This window comes from Lepidochelys olivacea (assembly GCF_965140295.1).
Source record: "Lepidochelys olivacea isolate rLepOli2 genome assembly, chromosome: 1".
Classification (NCBI taxonomy): Eukaryota; Metazoa; Chordata; order Testudines; family Cheloniidae; genus Lepidochelys; species Lepidochelys olivacea.
Window position 1 is genome coordinate 202,004,387 of NC_140411.1, and position 5,938 is coordinate 202,010,324.

At 46.8% G+C, this 5,938-nt stretch overlaps 1 pseudogene across 1 annotated transcript; it reads left to right on the plus strand.

Annotated features, from left to right (window-relative positions):
- Window positions 1-4,307: 4,307 nt before the first annotated feature.
- LOC311514793 (small nuclear ribonucleoprotein F pseudogene) lies at window positions 4,308-4,595 on the plus strand (annotated as a pseudogene). Its single transcript has one exon. The product of its transcript is annotated as a small nuclear ribonucleoprotein F pseudogene (transcript).
- Window positions 4,596-5,938: the final 1,343 nt, after the last annotated feature.

Genomic DNA, 5,938 nt, shown 5'->3' on the forward strand with positions numbered 1-5,938 from the left:
CGCATCTTCAGGAACTCTGATCTGTTTCAAAAGCTGCAGGAAGGGACTTTATTCCCAGACCAGAAAATAACTGTTGGGGATGTTGAAATGCCTATAGGTTTCAGAGTAACAGCCGTGTTAGTCTGTATTCGCAAAAAGAAAAGGAGTACTTGTGGCACCTTAGAGACTAACCAATTTATTTGAGCATAAGCTTTCGTGAGCTACAGCATCTGAGGAAGTGAGCTGTAGCTCACGAAAGCTTATGCACTGTTATTACTGCTTGCTGTGTGCTCCACAATATCTGTGAGAGTAAGGGGGAGACGTTTATGGCGGGCTGGGAGGTTGAGGCAAATCGCCTGTCTGCTGGTTACGCGCAGCCAGACACCAGGGCGGTTAGAAGAGCACAGGAGGGCGCGGTACACATCAGAGAAGCTTTGAAAACCAGTTTCATGACTGGCCAGGCTACGGTGTGAAAGTTCTCTTTGTTTCTCCTTGATGAAACCCCCTGCCCCTTGGTTCACTCTACTTCCCTGTAATCTAACCACCCTCCCTTCCTCCCTTTGATCACCACTTGCAGAGGCAATAAAGTCATTGTTGCTTCACATTCATGCATTCTTTATTCATTCATCACACAAATAGGGGGATGACTACCAAGGTAGCCCAGGAGGGGTGGTGGAGGCGGGAAGGAAAATGCCACACAGCACTTTAAAAGTTTACAACTTTAAAATTTATTGAATGCCAGCCTTCTTTTTTTTTTGGGCAATCCTCTGTGGCGGAGTGGCTGGTTGGCCGGTGGCCCCCCCACCGCGTTCTTGGGCGTCTGGGTGTGGAGGCTATGGAACTTGGGGAGGAGGGCGGTTGGTTACACAGGGGCTGTAGTGGCAGTCTGTGCTCCAGCTGCCTTTGCTGCAGCTCAACCATACACTGGAGCATACTGGTTTGATCCTCCAGCAGCCTCAGCATTGAATCCTGCCTCCTCTCATCACGCTCCGGCACATTTGAGCTTCAGCCCTGTCTTCAGCCCGCCACTTACTCTCATCAGCCCGCCACCTCTCCTCCCGGTCATTTTGTGCTTTCCTGCACTCTGACATTATTTGCCTCCACGCATTCGTCTGTGCTCTGTCAGTGTGGGAGGACAGCATGAGCTCAGAGAACATTTCATCTCGAGTGCGTTTTTTTTTCTTTCTAATCTTCACTAGCCTCTGGGAAGGAGAAGATCCTGTGATCATTGAAACACATGCAGCTGGTGGAGGAAAAAAAAGGGACAGCGGTATTTAAAAAGACACATTTTATACAACAGTGGCTATACTCTTTCACGGTAAACCTTGCTGTTAACATTACATACGTAGCACATGTGCTTTCGTTACCAGGTCGCATTTGCCTCCCCCCACCGCGTGGCTACCCCCTCAACACTCCCCCCTCCCCGTGGCTAACAGCGGGGAACATTTCTGTTCAGCCACAGGCAAACAGCCCAGCAGGAACAGGCTTCTCTGAATGTCCCCTGAAGAAAAGCACCCTATTTCAACCAGATGACCATGAATGATATCTCACTCTCCTGAGGATAACACAGAGAGATAAAGAACGGATGTTGTTTGAACGCCAGCAAACATACACTGCAATGCTTTGTTGTACAATGATTCCCGAGTACGTGTTACTGGCCTGGAGTGGTAAAGTGTCCTACCATGAAGGACGCAATAAGGCTGCCCTCCCCAGAAACCTTTTGCAAAGGCTTTGGGAGTACATCCAGGAGAGCCGCGAATGCCAGGCAAATTAATCCTTTCACATGCTTGCTTTTAAACCATGTATAGTATTTTAAAAGGTACACTCACCGGAGGTCCCTTCTCCACCTGCCGGGTCCAGGAGGCAGCCTTGGGTGGGTTCGGGGGGTACTGGCTCCAGGTCCAGGGTGAGAAACAGTTCCTGGCTGTCGGGAAAAGCGGTTTCTCCGCTTGCTGTCTGTGAGCTATCTACAACCTCATCATCATCATCTTCCTCGTCCCCAAAACCTGCTTCCGTGTTGCCTCCATCTCCATTGAAGGAGTCAAAGCACACGGCTGGGGTAGTGGTGGCTGAACCCCCTAAAATGGCAGGCAGCTCATCATAGAAGCGGCATGTTTGGGGCTCTGACCCGGAGCGGCCGTTCGCCTCTCTGGTTTTCTGGTAGGCTTGCCTCAGCTCCTTCAGTTTCATGCGGCACTGCTTCGTGTCCCTGTTATGCCCTCTGTCCTTCATGCCCTGGGAGATTTTGACAAAGGTTTTGGCATTTCGAAAACTGGAACGGAGTTCTGATAGCACGGATTCCTCTCCCCATACAGCGATCAGATCCCGTACCTCCCGTTCGGTCCATGCTGGAGCTCTTTTGCGATTCTGGGACTCCATCATGGTCACCTCTACTGATGAGCTCTGCATGGTCACCTGCAGCTTGCCACGCTGGCCAAACAGGAAATGAGATTCAAAAGTTCGCGGTTCTTTTCCTGTCTACCTGGCCAGTGCATTTGAGTTGAGAGTGCTGTCCAGAACGGTCACAATGGAGCACTCTGGGATAGCTCCTGGAGGCCAATACCATCGAATTGTGTCCACAGTACTCCAAATTCGACCCGGCAAGGCCGATTTAAGCACTAATCCCACTTGTCAGGGGTGGAGTAAGGAAATCCATTTTAAGAGCCCTTTAAGTTGAAATAAAGGGCTTCATCGTGTGGATGGGTGCAGGTTTACATCGATTTAAGGCTGCTAAATTCGACCTAAAGTCCTAGTGTAGACCAGGGCTCAGGGGTGTGACTCAGCCATGGCCAAGTGACGTAAGTTATACCGACCTAAGAGCCAGTGTGATAGCTACTGCCTCTCGTAGAGGTGATTTTAATATGCTGATGAGAGAGCTCTCTCCCGGTCTCCCATCAGCATAGAACATCTTCACCAATTGCACCATAGCAGCCAGTTTGAGCTTCTACTGTAGACCTGCCCTGAATCACAAGGCTTCCCTGATGCACATTCAACAAAGGGATCTTTTATCTTCCATTGTGTCCTGATTCTTTTCCAGCAGGGCACAACCTGAACTTCAAAGGGTGAGTTCCAGTACTTTTTTTCCCCCCAGGCAAGATCAGAGCTGGCAGCATTCCTCAAATTCAGTAAAAATAGCTCCTCACTATCTTACTAGAACAAGAACATATTATGCAGAGAATGAGATAATGATCACATGAAATAATATTTTAGAGAGAGAAGAAAGGAGGAAAGAGAACAATTCATTCTAAGCTCTGATTGGAGCTATTCTAAAAAATATACACATATTTCCTAGATAATTTGCTATTCTCTGCTCTCGGTTCAGATCCATCCTGCAGCATTGCAGGAACTCCCTGTTTTTCCATCTCCCCTTGTGCTCCGCTTCCTAGCTCACACCTGCATTGCTGCAGCTCCTATGCTTTGTTTTCTTTCACCCACGCTTTGCTCCACAAAGAGGGAGCTGCAATACAATAGGATGACTTAATAGGATTTACCAGACTGGATCGTACCATTCATTCGTGCAATCAAGTATCCTGCTTCTAACTAGGGCTAATACCTGAGGCATGAAAGGGAAGTAGCAGAATAAACCTCCATAATGCACCTATCTTGATGACTCCTGTAATAAGTTATTTTCTTATACCTAGAACCATGGGTTTTTCTCACCCTCTCCATCATTATATCTTAACTTGCATAGCTGCAAAAGTTACTAGTGTCATAATATTAGCCAGCTCTTTATAGCACCCAGCCAAACATTTTGTCACCATCCACATCTTCCTATGGCAGTGATTTTTGCAGGCTGTCTGTCCTCTGTGTGCAGCAAAAATTCTTTTTCAGTGGCTCTTATGCTACTGCCCCTCGATATCATTGCATCCTCTTGTTCTTGTGTATGGGACATGGGAACAAGGAGGGAGCGATCCCCATTCTTTAATTTGGAATAATTCACTCAAGCCCCAAATAGATGGAATGAGCTCCCTGGTCCATTAAAATAGGCACTTATCCCCTCTGTTTTTAAGAAACCTTTGGTCTCTTAAGCCTCATCAGCGTGAAAGAAACTGAAATTGTGACTGAAGCATGAGCTGTAATATGAAAAATAAACAAAAATGTGTCCTTACTGTCAAAAAGCCATAAATACCCTCTCTGCACCCTGTACACAGGGTCTGAGTAGTAGGTGGCATAGAGGCCCGGCCTGCTGGAATGAGGAAGGGTTGAGGATCTAGATGCTGGCTGGGATCATATCCTCACCCAGAAGTCAGCAGACTGGAGGTAGGAGTTTGAACTTTGTGAGTCTTACATCCTTTGGATGCACATGCGGCCCAGTGAGTAATTTTTGTTTTTACTGCTGCCTTGTGCCAGGCTGCGTTACCATGAGCTTGCCGCTGAACCCCAAGCCCTTCCTGAATGGGCTGACAGGGAAGCCAGTGATGGTGAAGCTGAAGTGGGGGATGGAGTACAAGGGCTACCTGGTGTCTGTCGATGGCTACATGAACATGCAGCTTGTAAGCACAGAAGAATACATAGATGGTGCATTGTCAGGACACCTTGGTGAAGTTTTGATAAGCTGTAAGAATGTCCTGTACATCAGAGGAGTAGAAGAAGAAGATGGAGAAATGAGAGAATAAGATTGTATATTTCTGGAAAATAAAGATCAGTTTTTCACAAAAGAGAATAGCAATTCTATCAGAGATCCCACAGGAGGCGAACCTGTGCCACTGCTGATAGCCCCTGCTGCTCTCCACAGCTCCTTCACTGGATTACTTCATTGAAGTCAGGCTGCAAGGGATCCACTCAGCTGCTGTTCCCCAGTGCTTCCCTTTAGGGGGTTTAACTAGAGTGTAGGGACCCGTTGAAGAGTTAATTAAGCCTCATGCTACATCATCTGGCTTCCAGTTTTTCTGCAGGGTTTTAGAGGAGACTATATGCATCTCCCTCTTTTCCGCCCCCCCCAGACTGCCCCTCTAGAGCTATGGATCCCTCACCCTCTGAAATGGCCTTTGGGAGGTCCAAGGTGGGAGGGAATAGTGCCACAGACACAGCTGAGACCCTCTATGCTAGGAGGAGGTGGATCCAGAAGGAGACCCTCTGAGACCCTAACACTAGGCAGGCATTTGGCCTAGTACATTCCCCTCTCAAACTAGCCACAGGAAGGTAATGCTCCTCTGAGCAGCACTGACATTTCCTGAACACAATTCAGGTGGTTTTATTAGACGTGAGAGATGAATTCAGAAGAGTAATTGAAGCTGCATGAGGAGGCTGGTGAGAAGGTGAATTCCCATTCTGTCTGGGTCTACAAAAACTCCACCTACCAAACCACTCTAGTTTGGTTACAGGTTTATCTATCAGGTTAGAAACATTACATCATCAGTTTTCTGGATTTTTGTTCCCACTGTATTTTTCTCCCTTTTAAATTTGTTTCCTTCTTTCTCATGAAAAAAGGAGGGTAAAGGCTAAGAAGTGTCTGAAAGTAGGGAAAACATAATATGCTCACTTTTTTCCAACCCTTTTTTCCAGTTGGAAAATAGTAAATAAATGTGAAAAGTAGGGGCTTCCCTCCATTGTCACAAGATTTTGTTTCTAATTTTCCAGTCAGAAATTTGACTGCTCTATCGGTTGATCCTATTACGAGTACTGAACACTATTACTTCTGTGGATGTAGTAGCTCTGCACAAATGAACCCTGTAATAAATGAAGTGGGGAGGTAGCTCCTTTTTATAGACACCCAGCCAGCCAGTTAGCTACAAAATCCCTGTTAGTAGCTGTTCTCTACTTGCTTTACCTGTAAATCGTTAAAAAAGCCCATAGGTAAAAGGAAGGGAGTGGGCACCTGATCAAAAGAACCAATGGGAGGGTTAGAACTTTTAAAAATTGGGAAAAAACTTTCCCTTTGTCTGGCTGTTGTTGTTCTCCAGAGAGAGAAGACACAGAGCAGCAATGCTGTAAGAAGCTTTAAACCAGCTATAAAAAT